The 22,822-nt window shown below is 40.3% G+C and overlaps 1 protein-coding gene and 1 non-coding gene across 8 annotated transcripts in view; both read left to right on the forward strand.

The window, feature by feature from the left end:
• Positions 1 to 22,822, forward strand: part of FRMPD4 (FERM and PDZ domain containing 4) — a 410,476-nt gene that overhangs the window by 203,661 nt on the left and 183,993 nt on the right. The gene's annotated exons all lie outside the window — the stretch shown is intronic.
• On the forward strand, positions 9,507 to 9,613 carry LOC126053076 (U6 spliceosomal RNA). The gene has a single exon (XR_007510241.1). It is a non-coding gene; the product is annotated as a U6 spliceosomal RNA (small nuclear RNA).

A 22,822-nucleotide genomic window follows, 5' to 3' on the forward strand; every position in this document is an offset into this window, starting at 1 on the left:
CTCTCCTGTCTCAGTCAGTTGAGGATTCTAATGACCATATAGCTGATGAGCGTTGTAACTGGTCCATTGATGAGAGTGATTTAATGCGATTTGTTCTACCTGAACCTTTCCTACTACACTGCAGTGACAGCTTGTCGTTTTTTCTGTGTGAAAACTGCAGCCTGTGAGGACGTTGTCGAAATGGTGGGGAGGCAGGATAGGTGTGTTATGTAAAGGGGAAGGTGGGACATCCTGGATAAACCTTGCTGGATTAATGCTTGTTTCTTTGGGGCATTTTCTGTATCCATAATCTTCACAGCCTTTTTTTGATGATGGTAACCTGTGAAATCAGTCATCAAAATCCAAAACACGGATTGTGATGGATTCTGTCCTTGCTGTGCTTCAGTACGTGCTGTTTTGAATTCAGTGTTGTGTGAGCAGATGGTTACAACTTACCTTTCTGGTGCTGTCTTAATAGTACAAAAATTCTTGTATTATTAAAAAAAAAAAAAAAAAAAAAAAAGAAAAAAACCAGTATTTGCTACCTTTGGTTCAGTTCAGCTGCCCCAGCTGTTTCCTTGTTTCCATTCATGAGTTGATTAGAGGCAAGAAGTGGCAGGGCGAGGTGGATTTCTCTGCGAAGCAGACTGCAGACCGAGGAGCAGCACGGGGCAGCGTGGGGCCTATGTGCACAATTCCTCTTGACGTTAATGGCCATTACGAATATAAAACAAGGCTAGCATGCAGTGATTACACGTGAAGAGCCAAATTATTATTGTTAATGATGATGTGTATATGTTTCAGTGAAGGCTGGATTGCTTCTAATGGGTTTTCAATTCCTTTGTTCAATGTGAGATATTTCTGGCTCCCGAGTTCTTGTTTTAAATAGGATTCCCCTCTTATGCTGTCTGTGAAACATTATTCCTGGTTTCTCCCCATTGCTGTATGCATTTTTATTTCTGCTGTTCCTTTTTTGGGGGTGGGGGTTTTTTCCTGTTTTTTTTTTTGTTTGGTTTGGGGTTTTTTCTGTTGTTTTGTTTTGTTCTTCAACTGTCAAAATAAGCATCACGTTTTCACATGTATAATTTGCACCATATACAACCTATGTAAACTACGAGGGAAGGCAATACATTGAGGGAGCGGTTGGCAAGTAATGGTGGATCGAAAGCAAAAGAACTGGGGTTTTAGAGGAGGGAGGGAAGGGGAGGAAAAGCATTCCTGCTCCTGGGGCCGAGCGTGCCCAGGCGGTTGGGAAGGTGTGACCATGGCGAGGGGGCTGCGGTGGGAGGGGTGCCGCTGGGAGGATGGATTTTGAGCTCTCGTTCCGGTAGCGATGTCCTGGATGGCACGCACACTTGTACTGCATTCACTAGGTGCAGCAAAGGGAGGTCTCCTGGGAGCGGTGAGACTTTTTTTCTGCCAGTTCTGGTTTATCGACGTACCGTGTAGTTTCACCATACGTATGGTATGGGTTAGGTGTGTACTGCTGGTGAGAGAAATGGCCAAGCTCTTTCTCCTCCTCCACCTCCTCCTCCCCCCTAGCTCCTGGCTGTGTTTCCTTGGACCAGTTTGTTGATTCAGTAGAAAGCCAGCCCATCTCCCACCCTCCCCGGCCTCCCCTTCGGCACCCCATGTTGACGCCCCGATCTCCCCCTTCGCTCACTAATGGCATAGCTGCACGATTGCTAAAATTAGCGCAAGGCAGGGCTGCCCAAAGGGACTGTGCCTTTTGGTGGCTTTCCGAGTTGGGTAAAATTAAACACACCGGTCTGCGCCCTCTGGCTCGGGTACAACGCGCCGCTATGTCCGAGTTCATTGCAAGGAGCGATCGTGGTGATCGGATGGCATCTCGGATGAAGAGTGGAAGTTTGCCTGATGTCTGTCGAAAAGGTTTGTGAAGCGGGTATAATCATCGCTGGTCCTCTATGCCCAAGAAAGCTCCTCAGCACACTCAGAAAACCTTAGCAAGTCTGATTCGCTATGAGATGACAGGCCTTATTTATGCTCTTCCTACCCTTCTGTTCCTCTCTTGAGTTTCAATATTTGGCAGTTCAGCCTGAGATACCCTCTGGGACGCTTCCCAGCCCGCCTTCTAATGATCCTAATGGTGAAACTGCATGACAGGTGAAGTTTGGATGTTAGCTTGCTCATGGCAAAGAAAAGAGTCTGAGCAGCCAAGCTTAAAACACCTGCCATTTAAAAAAAGAAATAAAAAAGTCTGAATGTTTCATCTGGAAACAAAGATTTAATGTTACATGAAGAGTCTTCATTTGCTACAGAAAACTAAAACTAAAAAAAAAATAAATAAAAAATTGGTGGTTTTGGTCAGTCTTCCCAACGGACAGAGCCCCGATATGCTAATTACCATGGAAATACAATTTATTAGAGGTGCTGTTGGTGAATCTGAATGGTGTGTATTGCTCAACTTGTTAAATAGAGCTTTCAAAGAAGAACACCAGCATAGTTAATCAGAAGGAAAAAAAAAAGTGAAATTAGTTGTTTGTCCCAGGGAGACTTTATAAAGTATACCCTTCCTCTTTTCCCAAGTAAGAGAAATAGGAGAATTCTAACATTTTATTGTAACTTGTTTGTTTAACTTCAGTGTATGTCTCCTAACAAATGAAGGGAGGAGCCCTGTTGTGAGTTAAACTGAAAACTGAAGATCAGACATATGAGTGAACCCAGAGGGATTTGCTCCCCAAGATATTTCAGAGCAATTCTATTGAGTTAATTTCATTTATTTCTACTTTTTCAAAGTGCTTCATTTAGAAATTAAGTGAGATTTAACTTGGGCAACTCTAGTTTTGTGTAGTCATCACTAGTTTATCAAGCGTGGACAGTACTTTCCAAAAGATTTTTATTACAGCTTTAATAAATAATTTCAAGCTATGTTTTTGTTTTCTTTACCGTCTCAAGACTGAGAAATTTCTAGTGGCCTTCAGGCAACTGCTTAATTTACCTAATGACCATTATGGTTTGAAAAAATGATCTTCATCTCTGCGAAAGGAGGTACAGATTAAAGGCTAGGAATAGCTGGCAGAGCAGTTGGGTTGTGCTGATACTTCATTTTGGCAACAACCAGCTTTCTGACAACATTTAATATTTCAGCTGTTCTTAACAGGGCATTAGTTTATATGCCTTCAGTAAAGATTTCTTTTCTTTAGTCAGAGCGGAAGGAGAGAAATGTTACATTGCATTTCTTTGTTCTTGCGGTTATTTCTTGGTTGTGCTAAGAGATGTGCACACGGTGCAGGAGGGAAGGGTATTGGGAACAGAACTGGGTGGGAAAGGATAGAGGCTGCACAACTTGGGGAAGAACATCCAGATTTGGTCCGTGGGGCAGAGGGAGATAATTATGGCAGGGAAGAGAGAGGTGTGAGACAGTGAAAGTATGTTGGATGAGGAGCTCCTTTGGGGTAAGGAGAAGCAGAAGGTTGCACGCATCTGCTCATGATGCAGACAGTTTGGCTTTTACCCACGTATCTTCAAGGGTTTTTTCAACAGAGAGTTAGAGTCGCTTTCAAAATGCTAAGTAACTTTAAAAACAACCCACCTTTTTTTCCCCTTTTCCTTCTGAAAAGTACTTTGCAACTCGGAGTTTCTTCTAGGTATACTGTTGGCAGAATGTGACTCCTGAACCTTTAAATCTGCAGTGCAGACCTCTTGCGGCATGAGGGAAAGAAGCAGTTTTGATCATCTTGGGAAGTCAAGTGCTAGAAAGAAGCTTGATATACTATTTCTTTGTATTAAAACTGTTTGGTAGGCAATAGCACAATAATGGAGACCCCGAGCCGGGTTCGAGCTTCAGGTCTGGGAGGGGAGTGCTGTCTGTAGGTTAGCGATAAAACAGCCAAAAAAGAATTACCTTGCATGATCAGTCCAAGAGCCTGTTAATTTATTGGCTTGGCAACAGTTGTATAGAGCTGCTACATGGGCGGGATAAAATTGCTTTAGTTTATAGGGAAGGGTAAGAAATCTTTGTTGTAAATAAAAGGCAAAGGGGAACCTGGAAATATGGTTAAAGCTCTGTTAAAAAGAGGCAGAAGCATGAATTTTCTGCCTTGCTTCTGAAAGAAGGATGAGGTGTGATCTAGTTGGAGTGATGACATTTAATTAAAATCAAGCATTCATGAGAAGCAAAGGTATGATTTTGTCGGTTTGTTTTCCTGTAGGTTTTCAGATAGGAGCATACGTATGGTTATCGAAGCCTTCTTGCGAAGCTTTTCAGTGTTTGGATTCAAATTAGTGCTGGCTGTAGTTCTCACAATTTTCTGTTAGAAGGTACAGTAATGATACTTAGAATAAAAAGGAAGGGGAAACGATACAGGGTAATATCAGACAGTTATGCAGGAAAGATGGTACTTGGCTTTTTTTTATCTTCCCCTAGTTGCTTTAATAATTTATTCAGTGACTGTTGTGAGTTTGGGATTGATGAACAAAATACTGGTAACTACAGAGCTTGACCCCACTTCTGAATCTCTCAGGAATGAGTACTTGTTTTGTTCTCAAGTGACCGTTTTGTACACCAAGTTAACATCTCTTGCCTGGTGTAATTGCAAGAATGCTCTAAGGAAATGACGCTATACCTTTCCTAAACAATAACAGAGCTGGCAGAGGATATGTGAATAAAATACTCTGAAGTCCACCCATGCTCACAGTATTAAAATGCCAAGCTAGGTTTGGACTTAAAATACTTGCTCTCATTTTTTATCTTAGTTGTATGGTTATGGTCTTAGAGAGTTAGTCAAGTTAGTGATGGACATTTTATGGGAAACAAACCCTATTGCATTTCAGAAATTATGCTTGACTAATCTAAATCCAGTGGTAATAAGCGGGCTGGAGGCAAATGCTGGTCCATGCTCTGAGATTGTAATGAGTCAAAGGATACTTCCTCCACACACCCCAAGGCCTCCTGTCCCAAATCTCCCAGCTGTGTTTAATCTTGACGATCCATGGATTATTCCGTTGCTTTTTTTATTGGCAAAGAGCAGTTTAAAAAGCCTCAAGAAGCCAGCTTCTCAACCCAGCAAAGTTTGTTGCGCCATGAAGTTGGCTTCAGAGAGGGTCCTCCAGCTGGAAGCCCATGGGTCGCTGATCCTGTGTCTTGGGCACAAGGGCCGCCTACCTTCGTTTCTTCAGTTAGCGTTGTGTTGGGATGGCTGTTGGAAAGTTGCCCACCCTGTCTTGCATGCCTGCAAGTAATAGGGAGTTTGCTTCTGGTTGGGTGAATTCCAGGTCCTGACTGTTTTATTTTCTGTATTTTTGCTTTAAGGATAACATCGAGGTTGTAACTTTCTGTTACTACTAACTAAAAGTATAATTAATATAGGGCTAATGCTTTGACAGGGAAAAAAATCCCCAAACCAGATGCTGGTGTTAATTGGACACTGAATTGCTTCAAATCATTCATTAGCCTGTAGGTACATTGTTCCCAATCACCTGCAGTTTCATTTCAGTCAGAAAGTGATAAGATAATCTTTTTTTAATTAAGGTGACATTATAAATTAACCTGTCAATAAATGGCATTAACTTTTTCAGCAGTGCAGTTACAAGCGGATGGATTTGCAGCACTGCTCTTTAGCCAAAAGAGAAATATTGGATCCAGTGCTGAGTTGTTAAATACTAATGAATAATTTATTTAATGAATTTTGTCTTCCTCTGTTCACGATGTGACTGGCAGAGCACCAGCCTTCTCCAAATGTTCCATTCTTCGGAATTACTCTGATTTTGGGGGCCTTACTGCTTCGATTTTTCTGCCCAGGATGCTAACTCCTTTGCCCTATTCCGGACTAGACAAGTACATTACCTGTTAACTTCCCCGATCTGGCCAAGAACCATTTTTGTATTGTAGGTTTTGGTGGGAATGTGTATTTGTAATTAGTTTTTAAAATCAGCTTCTGTGGAAGCTTAGCATGTGTGTTCTGCTGCGAACCTAATTGTGTGAATGATCATGAAAGTGAATGCATAGTGGTTCAGACATCAAAGTGAATTAAAAATACGTCAAACTGCAGAAATATTTTATACTATATCTGGTCTGGTTCAGGTTATTATTCTCTTTTACAAGATTAATAGGACTTTTGGAAGAAAAGTGAACTGTCTCCAAAAGCATTACTGGAAGAAAATTGGCTTTCAATGCACATTTAGTGTAAAGAAATGTGTAATAAAATTCTTTCCAAGATTCATAAATGCTTGTACTAAAGGAGTCAAAGCTGTAAGTCCAGCTGTTTATTACTGACTGCTGAGGCAGCTCTCTTTAGAAGATGCTCTGCATGTGTAGTATCTTTTGACCAGATTTAAAAACAAACAAAACAAACTCTGTGAAGTATTCTGGTGTACTGTGCTGCAGTGAAAATGAAATTCAAGAATCCCTGGAAGGGGGGCTGTATCGAGATGGGGCTTTTGCTGGACGTGTTGCTGAGAGCTGAAGAGGTGGTCCGGAGGCACACGTGGAGTTGGTGAGCGTCATCGCTGCTCTTCTTTGTGGACTGCTGCTGCGGCGGCGTTTTAGGCTCGTGTGCTTCTGCTGCTGGTTCACCCCATGCCCCGCAGCGATCCGGTTTGCAGGAAGACACTTGACATTTTAAGAATTTGTTTTGAGCTTAATTTTCTCTTTGTCTGTCATCTTCTGACATCTGCACACAATTTAAAACTGTGATAGCACTGTCCTTACATCTTACTACCTCATCTGCTTCTCGAAGGCTACCAAATCTGCTTCTGTTGGGAGAGATTCTCGTGTGTCTTTTTTCTCCTCTCCTCTAGCAGACAGTTAAGTTTGGAGGTTGTTACTGAGGTCTGAGGAGATGTTTTTCCTTTCTAAGCATGAAAGAGGTGCGCATGCAGGACCTCCTATGTAGACTCGGGCAGAGGCAGGAGAAAAAGGGCTTTTGTATTTATTGCTGGACCTCTGCTGGGAGCAGCTGTGGGACCGAGGTCAAAATATTTCAAGTGCAAATGCAGTTTGCTTAGTCCCTGAACACAGATTGTTCAGCTTACCTGGTCTGTCACAGGCAATAGCTTTTAACTGGTCTTTAAAATCAATTGGTGCGATAATGTTTATGGTACACTGGCTTTTACTGAAAGTCTCTCTCCTGTAGGAAATCACGGCCCAGGTCCCGAACATTCGTGCTTTGAGCAGTAGTCAATTATTCGATAGCTGGCTTTTTTCCTGCTAACTATTTCCATGACGTTAGATGTGGTGTTATCCACAGGCATATTGGGATGCTGAAGTGGAATATTTTTTTTTAATTACTATTTTTGATTGATTTGAGAGGGCATGGGGGAGGGTGTGAGGATCTAAGTGAAAATAAAAAAACCCCAACAAACCAAAACCAAAAAACCCAAGCCACAGGGCACTGAACAGTGTGATTCAGTTGCATTTATTCTGCCTTTGCAAAATACAGTAATTACTTTTAATTCTTATATCCTGTCTGAATTAATTGCATTTTGTACTCGAACGTGTGTTCTTCTGAATTATTTTCTTCTTAATGGACTTCCTGCTTAACTGCATTTTTACCTCTGTGCCCTTCATAGTAATGTAAATGTTTGTATTTATCTCCTGTTCCCAACTTTTTGTGTATTGCCCCCCAGTTCATACATTTCAGCAGTGCTTTGGGCTCCACTTTGTTTTGCCAGAGTTCACTATAAGTACCAAAGGCTGTTGATGTTCTGTCAGTTGGCAGTTTCACCTATTTTAAGGAAGAGTAGGCAAATTCTATGTTACTGTATAACATTGTAGCAGTGAGGGCAGGAGAAGAACTTACATTCTCAGGGACTTCCAAAGGATCTGTAGCCTTGAGGAAAATGTGGAGAAAATGTAGATTAAATAAAAGAAATATTTTTTTTTTTCACATTTCTAGTGGTGCTGTGAATCACCAGGAGGCAAGAAAAGAAGTTGATTTTCCTTCAGCCTCTTGCAGAGGCTGTGTATACACTTTGCTTAGGTTGTTGAATGGTAAGTAGAAAATTAAAGGTTGGCTGTTGTGTGGTTTCATCCTAAGTGGAGGAAGCTGCTTTCAGCTTAAAAAAAACAGAGAGCACGCTGTCTTCTCAGGCAAGTACGGGGGAAATACTGCGCTAGATTTTCTGCTCAGAAGGGAGCAAACCTGCTTGCCCAGTGCTGGAGTAGTCTGAACATCAGAAAATACTTCATCTGACAGAGTGGTCTTCTCTCCCTCTCTGGCCACAAGATAGTCTTATGAATTTAAATTAGCACCATTTTAGCACCAGAAAAGGAGTTCAGGCTTGGTTTTAGCGCTTGGAAATATGAGTGCAAACAATTTTCTTAGCAGCAGGCACGGTTTTGCATGCAGTATGGAGAGGTAGCTGTGTGCTGGTCTGCTGTCAGCCCCTTTCTCATCTGTCTGTTGCTATTGACAGGCCAATTGTAGGACTCTCCACTTCTTTAGATTTTATTTTTCAGGTGTTCAGCATGTGTACAGATTTTAATCTTGAAACCCGAAGTTTTTTCAGCAGGAGAGCTTGGGTGTACTTTGAACTGTGTATGCCTAAATGAAGGTCTGTGGCTTTGGTGGATGGATGCTTTTTGGCCACTCATGATTGATTTTTCTGCCAGCCTGAAGTTACTAAATGAATGGAAATTCTCTGAAAGAGAGATAGTGCCAACAGGCAAGCGCCTATTCTGAGCTTCCTCATTATGCCAGACAACAAAAATGTTGTGAAGCTGCATAACACTTGCATTGTGATTAGTTGCATCACTTATTCATGTTCTGCAACATAAACACATTTGGATGGCTGACCATTACAAGAATTTCAAGAAGTAATGGTCTTTAAGCATCAGCAAAGATGTAATTAAGCTGAATATTTAAAAGAACTTCGCAGCTGTGAGTACAGTTAATCAATTAAATGGGCTCTTGGAAAAGCCAGGGATGTTCTACATCAGCTTTCAGTCCTGTATTTTGGGGGGTCCAAGAATAATGTAATTAATACCCTACTGAAGGTGGTGGAGACCAGCCTTCTGAACCTTGATGTGGAAAGTAACCGCCCATTAACCCACTGTCCCTGAAGCCTTTTGGGGAGCTGCTGTGCTGTAACCCTGCTGGGGGTGGGGACGCGGCGGGTTAATTCACAAGATGAGACTCTTTTATGTCAATAAGAGGAAGAAAGATTGCTAATAGGAAGTTGGTGATGGTGTGTTCAGCATTGACGTAGTGCACAGTGGCACGGCAGTCACGGTACACAAATCCTTGGGCTCTTCCTTAGTAAGAGGAAATGTAATTTTCCACAAGAAGAAATGTTGCACTGCTGTGTTTCAGCTATGAATGCCTTGGTCTTCAGAGCATTCACCGTGAGCCTGTAATGTTTTAGCCATAGTTACATACTTTAATTGCTTGATCTGGTTTTACGAACGCTGGTCTTGTGGCAGCAAATTGATCAGACTCTGAGGTTTTACTTTCTGCATGGTGGTTAAGGTGACGGAGCGAGCCACGGACAGCCTGCTGTCATCTGAGCCCGTCTGCTACTTTGGGGTTGTTGGAAAGGGACAGGAGACATCCAACAGGCATCCAATCATGCTTGCTTCGGCAGCATGTATACTAAAATTGGAACGATACAGAGAAGATTATCATGGCCCCTGCACAAGGATGACATGCAAATTTGTGAATTATTCTGTATTTTAGGGAAGTAGTCATGGCACAAAGTCTGTCAGAGTTCAAGGTACGACTGGACAATGCTCTAAGTCGTATGGTTTAGTGTTAGGTAGTCCTGCAAGGAGCAGGGAGTTGGACTCGACAATCCTTATTGGGTCTCTTCCAACTCGAGATATTCTATGATATTGATTCTTATGAACAGCAGGGAAAGGGAAAGAGAAAAATGTCAAGTTGGCAGGGAGTGAAGTATAAGGAAATCGCAAAGTAAAATGGAAAAGAAGAAATCACATAGCAAAAGGAGAGACTGGAAAGACTAGCAGCAGTGGTGGAGAAAGCTATTAAATAAAGAAGGAAATTAAAAGTGAAAAGGAATGCAAAAAAGTGAAAGTTAGAGAACCAAATTGAGAGAGGAGGAGGGGAGGAAGGCTGTGATTTAATAGTGGCCAGGGGTAGAAGAGCCATGTTTCTGGAAGCTCACAGTAAAGTGGAAAATCCTGATTTGTGTGAGTTATCGTAGCTCCACTGCTGGTATCTTTACGAATCGGGAACATAGGAAACAAGTCTGTCATATCTTTTGCTTTTCACTTGATTTGTAACTACTTGTACACCCAACTTCTCATCTCTATGGGGCTCTTACCTTGAGTAAAGTGAAGAAATGGAATGGATGCATTATTGTCTTGAGGAATTATGATGCTTCCAAAGAAGTGTGTGATTTGGATAGGTATACAGTGGTAGAGTAACTTTTTCTCTGACTAGTCCTATTTATTGCTAGGAAAAAGCACTTGAAAGTTAAAATCTGTGGTGTTTCAGAGAGTAAGATGTCTCAGTGCTGTAGAAATTCAGTGGGATTTTGGTGACTACATTAGTTTTTTGAAATTTCTGGTCCTTAGATTCACAAACATGGCTGTAAATGTCCCCTTGCAATTCTTTGTTTTGCTTTGGTTTGTGTTGGCACCCAGTCTCCTCTTCATGTTTTTGAGCAGTCACCCTATACTAAATCAGACCTAAATAGACATATACCCCTAGACAGAGAACCTCTACCAGCTGTATTAGAATGAATGCAGATTAATATAGATTAACAAAATGGTGAGCTTAGATTTCTCTGCTAATTCAAGTTATACTTTTTATTGCCTTTTGAAGAAGTGCTTTCCAAGATCACCTCTTTGGAGAAGTCTTTGTGTCGGACCTTTCTGTTACTGGTGGGTTTTTTGCTTTTTTTTTCCCTCCTGTTGATTTGAGGATAGGTGGGTGTTCGATAAATGGATGCCTTAAGCTTTCACCCAACCTCTGTATGAAAAAACCACAACCCCCCCATATTTGAAGGGGCAATAATTAACCTGCAGCAGTCTGTTTTAACTAGGAACAAATAGGGAACTGGCTGATACTGCAAATCACTAATAGGTGAGTAAATGTTGAATGAGCAAAAATCTGAAAGTTGTTCTGCTACCTAGAAAGCCCTTGATGCTCAGTTTGCCCACCAGGTAGGCATTTCCTTAAAAGTATGGAGGTATAGTGCACATAGAATCAGCAACTCGGCCTATACAGAAGGAAGAGATTTTAATTCTTCATTTAAAGTGTAAGCTGTAATCAATAAAATGGAAAAAAAAAAGATGCTGAATGAAAGGATGCTGGAGGACTGGTTCAGCAAACACTTATGCACATGGCTATCTTAGGTGTAACTAATTAAGCATTATGAGCCTTTGCCAACATCGGCATGTATTGCATAAAAACTCAGGTTGAAGCCAAAAGGTAGATCAATTAAATCTTGGTTCATGCAAGAATAGTTGACAGTTTATTACTTAGCCTTTCAATTTGAACATGTTACATTTGTGTTTCTAATTTACAATTAATATAATTCTCTGCAGAGCATTACTTCGTCACAGCTTAAGTTTCCAAAATTATGTCCTTAAATTTACAACTTTTCTGTAATACGGTTGCTGTGGCTTTGCCTTCCTCTGGAGATGCTCTTTTTGCAGTTTCAGTTGAGCATCAAACAGAAAGACATGAGGTTCCTTGTCTTTATTTCCAAAAAAGGTGGATTGCCATCTTTACATGACGTTATCTTCTTTTCTCCACTGAAAAGATAAGTAGATAATGGAATGGCATCAACATTAGTAGATAGAACAGAAGGACTCTGAAAAAGATTTCCATAATGTTTTCATTTTAGCATCTTACTCTGCTGTTGAATGTTTTCAAAACCAAAGTTGGTTGAAGTTGTGTGTCTTCCTACTCTTTCTAAATTACCGCTTGTCTTGCATGATAAACTTTAAGGATCACCAAGAATTGAAGCAGAATAATTTTGTCACACTGGGGATACTGCCAGTTTGGCCTATGAGCCCATAAATCCCCTGACAACTTCCATGGTAACTCTTCAACACAACATGCCCGGATGTGTTGCAGCTATTAAGAAAATCTCGTTTCCAGTAGCGTGAGACCTTTCTGAAAGGCCAGTTGTACTTTGTGGGGTTACGTCAGGGGATCTCTTCTCTGGGGTGCTGAGCGATCGGGAAGATCGATCGAGGACAGGCAGTGGAGCTGTGGTGTGGATCCACCCACCCCTGAGCCAAATGGTCAGACACTGCAGAAAATTCCTGGGATCAATCCTGCAGCCTAAGTGGTTATAATGAGATGGTGTTTTAGTAAGGACATAGTGATAGAATGAGAAATACGGTGTTAAGAGGAGTGAATGTTAGGTATATAGTGAAAAGAATAAAGAGAAACAAATAAACGGAAAAGGCCAGAAGCCATCAAGATGAGTTATATTTTTAAGGCTTCGTTTTATTGAACTCATGTTGCTTTAACAAAGATGATAGTGAAAGGTATTGCCATAGATAGCGCTTTTCTCGAACTCAGTGTTTCGAAGAGATTTTCATTTAGAATGGCAGCATCTCTGTCCCATTACTTGTAACGTGCATTTTCATTATGCCTAGGAAACTGTATTTTTAAAAGAATAACTTTCTCCTTCCTTGCTATCTTGTAATGGAAGATCTTTGCAACAGAGACTTCTTTTCTACCAGCGTAGAAAGCGATTACAGTGTGGAGAATGCTCCTGAAATATAAATAATGTATCGATAGGAACAGTAGAACCATGTAGGTGGAGGACTAGAAAAACTGAATGTTTGCCAGGCTCTTTTATTATTTATGAAAGCTGGTGAAATCTAGTTGTCACAGCCCAAGATACTCAAAGATCTCAGTAAAAGCCATTCTTTTGCAAGTCGTGTTTCTTTAACCAAAAATTACAGTTGCACTAATAATGTTCTTTAAAGTGTTGCAGGCTCTAGGAAGTTTGTTATTGTTTTGTAGTTTGTTTTTTGTTTCTTGTTTGTTTGTGGTTTTTTTTAAACAGATTTTAACTATAATTTTTTGCCAAAAAGTTCAGAAATTTATAAATTTTTGTCATATGGAGCTCTGATACAATAGACGTTTATACTTGTTTGTATTTTTAATTAAACTACCGGGTTTTTCTCTGAGGACCATGGAGCTAGTTTATAAAATGGACTTATCTTTAGGCACATTTGAAAATCCAAGCCCTTAATGCTTTTGGAAGCCAAAATAGTTTTCAAAGATGGTTGTTAATAACCAGGAAGTTAGCTGTATGCAATATTAGCAGAATATTTTTTGATGTCAGTGTCACATTTGAGCACTTGGAGGAGCAGGGTTGATTATTGTTTAAGTAGCCCCAGCTGGGTTACAATGCACGTGTGATAAATAGTGAGTGTGTGTATACTGACCGTAAATACAAGTGTACAGATAGCGTCTGGCCAGAAAAGAAGTAGAACGGTTGCAAGTGTGCCGACACACGCCAGTGAGAAGAAAGAGAGCCCTGTAATAAAATCTCATTGAGGATGCGGAGAGTACGTTTCAGCATTAGGCATTCTCCTCATGTTTCGCATAAATGCATCCTCCTCTCATGAGAGGATGAACAGTGCGTTTGCACCGGCTCATTCAAATCGAATGTTGGTAAAAGTCTTGAGCAAACCCTGAACAGTCTGGCATTTTTTAAAGACAGGAGAAAGGTTAAGCTGTCTGCTGTTTAAACTGCTGTTTATTGGATATTTATTTGCTGACCGTGTGTATTGAAGGTGGTGTTGAAAGCATCAGTGGCAGGATTTCGGATGGCTGCATAGCACAGGTCAGGATTATATTAAACTAAGGCTGTTTTTACAATAAAGTTTAGATCTTCATAAGTGATTTAGTATGTTGGTTTTATATCTGAAGACAGTTAGATTGTATTTTGCTGGGAGATAAGAGGGTAGGATGTGCCTTCTCTGTATCCTTTCCTTTTCTCTCTCTTACAGCACTGCAGCTTTAACTTTGCTTAGAGCCATAGTAAATGAGAAACTTCACTAGATACGGCATTTACTAACCAGAACATTTATTAAAAATAATTAAAGAGATCCTTCACTGTGAATGTTTTGTTTCTACCATTTTGGTTTGCTGTTTCAAAAATAACGTAGAGCTCACTGAACCCGAACTTGCTAATTTTCTCCGTAGTGCGCTCAGCGGCTGCATGGAGGAGAGTCACAGTCACTCTTTTGGGTGAAACACAGCGTCATCTTGCAGTGCCTTAGGCATATTTTAAAAGCATCACCAGTTAATTATAGAAAGAAAAGGTGAGGCTATACGTGCACACTAGATTTAATCTTGCATTGCTCTCACAGCGAAGAGATTTATAAGAACCAAAAATTTTTTATGTTACTCTAAATTATTCACTTGTTTAACTCTCCCACCCTGCAACAGACACACAGATGACCACCACCTGTATATATAGCTGAATATCAGCAATAAATGCCTTCGCTATTTCAGCAGGCCATCTGTTTTAATGGTGTATTAAGTTATAAATGCTCCTGAAGGTTTTTTTTTCTTCTCTTTCTCTGCATGCACCCTCTCCCTCTGTTTTTTTTTTTATTTTTTTTTTTTTATTTTGAAGGCACTCTTTCCAGGGCTTTAATGCTGATTTGTTATTTTTATTTTTTCTTTATTTATTTTTCCTTGTCTTTCCCCAAGATAGCATAAAATGTCTTGCAAGACAACTGCTGCAATGAAACTTTGTGTTCCTGAATGTGAAGTCTTGCTTGTTTAGTGGAAGTAGTCTGCAATATTTGCTCAAGGGAGCTGTTGCTCTTAGAAAATGATGTTCAAAATAAGATTGAATTACTTAAAAAGAAGTGTGTATTTCATTTTTGTATATAAATATATGCTATAGACATGGTGTTTAGAGCTGGTTTTGATTTGTCTATGCAAAACAGACATGTATAGTAGCTGTGTAAGTGGCACTGTCTTCAGATGGCTTAGACGTTCTTCCATGGACGTTCTGGATCAGAGATTCCTGCAGGAATAACATGAGCTTGCACGCAGCTCATCTTGGGGTTGACTGGCTCTGTTTGGGTGATTTACTTAGAGATGCTTTAAGTGGTGACATGTTCTGTACGTGCTTCCTTGGGCAGTTTGATTGCATTAGTAGTGTCAGGTGAATGGCAGAAACCAGGTGGTCCTGCTGTCATTACTGGTAGTAAACTGTGCATTGGTAAATAAACTTATGAAAGCTATATAGCGTTTCAGTACTGGAATGTGGTTTTGTTTTGGGGTTTGGGTTTTTTTTACTAGGAAGAACAGTCTTGCACTGGGCTCTGTGTGTGGGGGCTGTGTGGGCTGCAGTGACACTGGAAATCAAAGTAAGCCTGGAATCATAAGGCTGTAAAAATGTGCTCCAGAGCTAGAGAAATGCTTTCTGCGAGCTTTCCAGGTATCTGCTAACTAGGTTTCCAGAAGGTGTGGTTTGACCGTACAATTGCATGAAAGTGTTATATGAGCAGCACATAGCTTATTCAGTCCCGCAGAGATTTGTTCGAATACTCTCCCCTACCACCTCTGTTGCAGCAGCTCAGTGTGAAAACCCTGGTTGTGGTGGTCAGCTTCCAGTGAAAGAGGCTGCTGCGCAAAAAGGCGTGACACGAAGCCTACCGAATTATTACGGTCCAAGGGAGTGCTTTGTTGCCCCCAGAACTGTTAGATGCTCTGGATTTGACTGTATTTTTTGCTTGGTACAGTGGAGAATGACAGGCAACTCTGTAATGTGCCAGTGTTTGTGTGGGGAAAAAAAGTGATGCAAGTTGAGACTTGCACCACTTTCAATTCTGGCTGAAAGGCTGAAAGACGCTAATCTTCCCTAGGCTCAACGGCCCTCTTCCTAGCCCATGCACGCAGCAGGTTTTGATTGCACTCAATTTTAGGCTGTTAAATTCATGCCAGTTTTTGGGGGGGATGTGTGGGTTTAGTGTGGTGGGGTTTTTTTGGGTTTTTTTTTGTTTTTTTAAATCAACCCATTTTGTACTCTTCTTTGACAACTGGGAGTAGAATGCCACTATTATCTTAAACATTAATTAACTTTCAGTACCAGAAGATAGCTTCGTACTCTTCTGAAATCTGATGATTAATGCTTTTGTTTACTTCTGAGCGATATGTTGTTTGTCATGTCACCACTGAAGTCCCGCTCCTTTTCTAAAATGGGTGTTCTTGGCTTTGCACAGGCAAACATTTCCTTTTCGCTTGCAGAACTGCCTTAGCTTCTTGTCCAGAATCCAAATAGAGAATAGAGTTTAAAATTTGAATTAACCTTAGAACAACATTTAACAATTGAAACTTAACTTACTGAGTTTCAGTAAGTTAGTTATTCCTTTCTCCTGACTACCTGTACAAAAGATGAAGGTGATGACAGCCCATTTTCCTGCATGTAAACAGTGTGCTTTCAATAGTGCTAATTAGCTGATTCTTCTGATAAGCTCAGAGCTCTAATTCTGAAATAATACAAAACGAACCAGTCAGCAGCTCTGCACATCCATCTTTCACTGTTGAATACTTGAAACATTGGTATTCTAGGAGAGCTGTCAGCCAGTTCTCAATCAATATTTACAGTATTCAACTTTCTCAGAGAACATACAGAATATCTCCGGGTGTATTATAGCGTACGCGCCACCTGTGAGCGAGTGCAGCCTTTCGCTCGTTGGCAGAGAAATGTCCGAGGGGCTGTGTGGTTATTATCCCTGTGAAGTTTCAGGATGGCGATGGAAGAGTTGGCCATTTATAGAGGATATGTCTGAGCTGCCCCAGAGAAGACCTAAACCGGTACATTAGAAGAGGTGGAAAGAAAATCAGAGTTAACATTGTTTTTGGAAGGGTTCGTCATTATCATTGGAAAGTGTAACTTCGCTGCTGATGCCCGTGAAATTGTCCATTTATAGTATTGTGCTTTCACAGCAAGTTTCTATGTTGGTGTTTGTATGCTTACGTTGTAAATGCATGTACCATGGCTGCTTCTGATAGATGTCCACTGAGTGCAAAGGCAGACTCTGAGGAAAAAGAGCGCTCTTATGCTAAATTTAGTCGGCTGCTTACTCATTTTGCAGATGGGAAAAAAAAAAAAATCTTCTCTCTTACTGGGATGTTGAGGATAGCTAGCAGCTCAGAGGTTTTCAGAAGCTCCAGTTCAGGGAAAATACAGGTTATCTCTAGAACAATTATAGGAAATGGTAATTTACAGGATATTCTTAACACACACCTTTTTCCTAGTTACAATTTAATTCAAGAAGGAAAATATTCCAAATTGAGGTAATAGATGTGGTATTTGAAGTTGTTTTTTCAGTTCAAGCGATAGTAATTCGGGAAGGTTTTGGTCATTTTTCCACCCATCTCACAGCTGCATAGAGGGGAAAGGCCCAAAATTGGGCTCATGCTCTGAGGAGTGAGCTCATGACCTTACTGGTGACGGGTCAGTCAGCTTGGAGGTGGCCATGAGCTGCCTTTTTGCCCAACTGTTCTCCTGGGAACAGTCCCTCTCCAGGTTCTTTTTAGGGAAAGAGAGGTAGCTCCATATCTGGGGACAGCTGCTTCTGCAGAAGAGCCTCGGTGTTTGGTGAAGAGTTTTCCTTTCAGACCCTGAAGAACAATTTCCGATTGTAATTTCCTTTGGATTTAGAGTGTTACTATTAACATGTGAAGAAGGAACAAGGTCCTTGAATTGATGCTGTCATACTAGACTACCGGATTGTGTATTTAGTTGAGTATATGCAGTACGCATCAGTCAAACTTCATTGACGAGGACGCTGCGGTTGTTGGAAACAGCTGTGAATTAAATTAAAGGGCAATTATAACTCAATATTTTTTACATAGACTTTCTAGTAAGTTGAAAAGTTATTTGCCAATGAAAACAGTTCATTGAAGTTCATGCTTTATGTGTATCAAAGGGATAAGGCTGTACGTGCTGTGTAAAGAAGCAACAGTACAATAAAGTCCTTGCTGCAGATCAGGCTGTCTTGCATCAAATTTTTCTTGGTCTTTGAAAATCCTTCTGCAGTCATTTTTTTGTTATTTTTTTTGTTAGACTTTTTCCCACTCAACATTTAAGATATGGAAAATGTAAATGTCAGTTCCATATTAAGGATTAGCTTTGGGCTTGGAGAAGAAAGCATAAAGTTAATTGAAAGGTCATAAATAAATCAGTGCTTTTCTTGTGTGTGTTTGTGCATATACTTTTAAAAAATCTGTTTGTAGAGAAATAAATCTTTAGTTTCTAAAGAAGATCTGCATAAACTTTTTATGCTTATTGACCATCTTAGCTGCAGTCTGTAGGATTCTCCAGTTCTTAATTACTTGAGAAAACTGTTAGACAATTTCAGGAGCTGGCTGTATTGCTTCAGAGACACCACATTCAGTGCTAAATGAAAAAAAAATTTCTAAAAATTTTAGCACCTGGTATCAAATACTTAATAAAAGGAAAAGGAGAACAAGAGAAAGTGATGTTTATTGCAAGAGAGACAGCATTTCATGAAAAGTTTGTGGCTGTTTATGGTGCCATATCTTGGAACAAGTTCGATTTCTCACTTTCAGTGAGGCTGTATAAAATAAAATGCCTACCCTGTGAAAAGAGGAGTTTGTTCAAGCCCAGAAATGTGTTATGAAATAGGGTTTTTTTCTGTTGCAATTTTTGATCCCCTGGCACTACATTTTTTTTTTGTTTCAAACCAACGAACGAACCAAAAATCCGAAGCACATAAAAGGGAAAGGTATCGAACAATCCAAGAGTTGTAACTTGAACAGTGCATCAAAAGCTTGAAAATAGTTGACTGCGTTATAAGTTCGGTGTTGGCTGCATTTAAACGTGTGTGAATGCCTCTAAACCACATAAAGCTAGGTTGGTGCAATGGAAGGGCTTGCAGGAGTCCCAGCTGAGCTGCCGGAGGTGCCAGAGGTACCGTGCAAGACCTGTCTGAAAAGAAGTTCTGCGGGAGCTCTGCGTTCAAACAGTTGCTATTCAGACCCATCGAAACCCAAGGGTTTATAGTAGCAGCCTGTAACGTACTTATGTACCCTAGTGTCATAAATACTATTGTGCTTTTGGATGAAGATTTAAGTATAGAAATTTGCCAAGTGATGATTTTTAAGCCATAAAATATATATACGCTGTGTTTATGGAAGTAGTGAGCTGATGCAAAAGCATGTTTTTAATATTCAAGGGGACTTTTTTCTTCAAAATTGTAAATGTGAATTTCAGAAATATTTCTATTTTTGTATAATAAGGTCATGTGAATGAATATGATCTTAGCAGCACAATAATTAATACATATATGTGTTTTTAGAAAGAAGATTTCCAAAAGAAGTTTTTTAGGATATGTTTTCTGTTTAATTAAATATCAAAATTTCTTCAAGCACTTGTTATGGTTAAGTTCCCTCAGTAGTGGTGAACAAGTGACCCTGGAGGCTGTGGGTCCCATGGGAGCACTGTGCAACCTTGGACTCCACAGGACCGGGGGACAGCAATGGCGTGCAGCCCTTCTGCTTCAAAAAATAAGGAATCGGCAGCCGGCCAGAGGCGGAGAACCTCTGGCTTTAGGCAATGGGGACACCAGTACAGTTCATGGGAGCAGCTGGCTCTTCCACCGCGGCAGGGGACAGGGAGGGTCCAGCCATGGTGTATGGTCAGCAAAATAATTTCCTATCATCTCCTTCAGTCCCCTGGGGCTACGGTGATCTGAACTGTGGTACTTTTAGTTATGTGTAGTCGCTAGAGCATCTCGTTGGGCTGCAGTGACTTGGTACCATTTAGAGCTGGTATTTCATATTTCATAAAGGTGTAGGCAATGCAGAAGTAATGAGGGGGAGCACTTAGTTCATGTGAAAGGGCTTTGCCAAACAAAACTGCGCTAAATTGTTGTGGGGTGAGGATGTTTTAGATTTTTGCAAAGTATTTTGTGTACGATGTGCTCTAGATTAGCTATATTTTAAAAGTATAATATGAGGTTAAGGAGTGAAAAATGTATATATCTTAGTTATCTGCCTTCTCACCTTTTTTTTTTCAGAGCTTTTTCATACCCTGTTTCCAGGTGCAGTCTCCTTCCACAGATCCATAGTTAGTTAGTGGTAGGTGGAAAATTTCCTCTAATAAATGTCATCTTGCTCCTACTTTAATAATTATTAAAAAAGGAAAAAAAAAGAAGTTTATAGTCTAAGGAGGACATAGTGGTGGGTTTTTTTCATTCTTCTATCTTGGTAACTGTGAAATGAATACTGAGCAGATGCTGTGCTCAGAAAACAAATGTTGAACATAATTCTGTTTTGAATTACAGTAGCACCATACTAGTGCATATATCATTATTGATACTCTCTTGGGCCCTGTGAAGCACATATATCAATGTTCTTGACTGCGAACCCCTTTTGTGGGATACTAGAAAAGAGTAACGGGGAATATATGAAAATGATGAAGTGGAAACTGGATTTTCTTAGTCTTATAGCCATGCCTGTTATAAACAGGTAGCTATTATACCAAAGAAATCACTGTTCTGCAAGGTTGAATTTGTGACAGCTTCAAGATGTTTTCTTTTTGCTGTAAATCTATTGAAACCAATTATTTGAGCAAGTCTGCGAAACTACCACTATTAGTAGTTCATACAAAGTTACGGGTGTCGAACTGATTTCTGAGCTGCCCTTGTCATGAGCTTTTCTTTCATCTGGGCACCCACTGTATATGGTGAGATTGTGGTTTATTGCCTCCTTCAAAGGACGGACTAAAGCCATGGTGATGGCTTTGCTGTAAAAACAGCAGCTAGCCGTATTGTTCTGCTCCGCTTTTCCAAGGACTTCAAGTCGGATTAAATTGCAGATGATGAGCATAATGGATCCAAGGGAAAGGAGTGGGGGGGACTTCTTAATGTATTAGAGCTGAGAGGTGACAGAGGTAGCAAATGCAAAATAAGAAACAAGGTAATAAATCGAAGGAAAGGTTCCTCTCCAAAGGCTGGTGGCATAACCAGATGAAGCCAGTACGCATTTGCAGCTGAAACTTGTGTATCGTTTGTCGGTTGTGTTTTGTCTGTCTTCTGGTGCATTTCCACTTCACATGGAGGGAAAATTGGTTCAAACTTTCCGTGAGGGTTCTGGGGGAAAAAATCAGCTTCTTCAGAAAGGAGTTGGTATCAAGGGATTACTTTTATATGTTTATAGATATATTTTTATATATGTGCATATACACAAACACACACACACGTGTCTTGTTGGTGGGACTGGGAATTACTTTTGGCCCTCTTAAGTTTTAAAGACTTAATCTATGAACAAAAGTCTTCTCTGGAGCCAAGCTGGTTTTTTTTTATATTGATGAGCTATACCTCATAACTGTCTGGCAGAGCTAAAGTGCAGTTGTTTACATCTCTCTGCTCGTATTTCATTTCTGCTCTGAGCCAAAGTGCTGAACCATAACAAATCTACAATGCAGAACATTTCTTTATAAAGATTGAGCACAGTAATTTTGCAAACTGAAATAGAGTTTATTTAACAAAGTGCTGGGGAAAAAAACCAGCAAATTCGTCAGCCCAGGTCCTTTATTCCCATCCCAGTGCAGGGTGATGTTTCCAGGCTCAGCAGAGTGGTGTTCCAGCTCCCCACTTCAGGAGCATGAATTTTACTGGGGATAATGGTTGGGCATTGACGTATTAAGCTTGAACAGGCATCTGTTGTTGTAGGCAATGACTACCAACAATTACAGTTCTCCTTCTGTGAACCTGATGCATTGTGTAGATTTTTAAAAGCTGTATTGACAAACACGTAGTCGAGATAATTAGCCTCTGGAGGCTTCATTGAGAGGCACGAGAAAGCAGCTGCCCGGTGTTGTAAGGATGTAGGGTCCTTTGCAGCAGCAGCGATGTAGGGCTGAAGTTCAACTCCTGTGACATAAAGTAAGATGTGTAATTGCATTTTGTTGTATTTTATCAACTACTTGCTGATGGCAATGTGAATTTTTGATAGACTCTGCAGAGCGTGAGGGAGGATGGACTTTCCCGGTAGTGGGAACGGCAGTATTTGCTGAGGCATCGCTTTGATAGCTCTGAGCCATTAATAATGGTGAGTGATATTTGGAAACATGAGCAAAAATGATGTTTTTTAGATGGGGAGGGTTTGGTGGGACTGAGGGGAAAAAAGAAAGTGTTTTTCTGTATGCTGTTTTATCTTCTGAAGAAGGGCAGAATCCGTTTGTGATGTGAAAATAAGGCCGGCAAAGTAAACATGGCAAAATAAACATGGCAAAAATGGGCTTCCAGCTTTTTTAAACTACATTGTTTTTTTGGTGTACAGAGTCTGACATGGCTTGTTCTTGTCCATCCATGCACATAAACGTCTCTTTAGAAAAGAATAAAAAAACCTCTGTCAGCAGCTGGAGCGTTCCAGGGGTCCCATTTCAGCGGTGCCATTGAGAAAAGATTGCTTGAGAAAATATGGGAGCGAAGCCTGCTCATCCATAGCTTTACCTGTGGGTAGGATCACACCTTTTCATTACAATCCTTTTTTTTTCCATTAGTTTTGGTTGAAAACTTAGGATTCTAGTGATATTTATGCTGGCTCTAACTTCTGTAAACTTTTTGCTTCTATTCTTGGGTATTTTGTACTGAAACATGAAAACTGAAAGGGAAAACCTGCAGAAAACATAGATAGCTGAAGAAAAGTTTTACTAGTCAGCTTGTTTGAAATGTTGAAAAAAAGGATATGAAGACATTAAAGCTGATTCTAGAAGTTTCCAGCTTGGCTTCACTGTTTATTCTAGTTTGTTTTTAAACTCTGATGAAATTATTACTGTTATAATTATTATTGAAGAATATTTATTCTAAAATGTCACTGGATGTGATAGGCCAAAAAAAAAGTTCCACATCAGTTTCCAGGAGAACTTTAATTTGAATAATAATTTTAATAGTGTA

The sequence above is a fragment of the Accipiter gentilis genome, chromosome 31 (genome assembly GCF_929443795.1).
Source record: "Accipiter gentilis chromosome 31, bAccGen1.1, whole genome shotgun sequence".
Lineage (NCBI taxonomy): Eukaryota > Metazoa > Chordata > Aves > Accipitriformes > Accipitridae > Astur > Astur gentilis.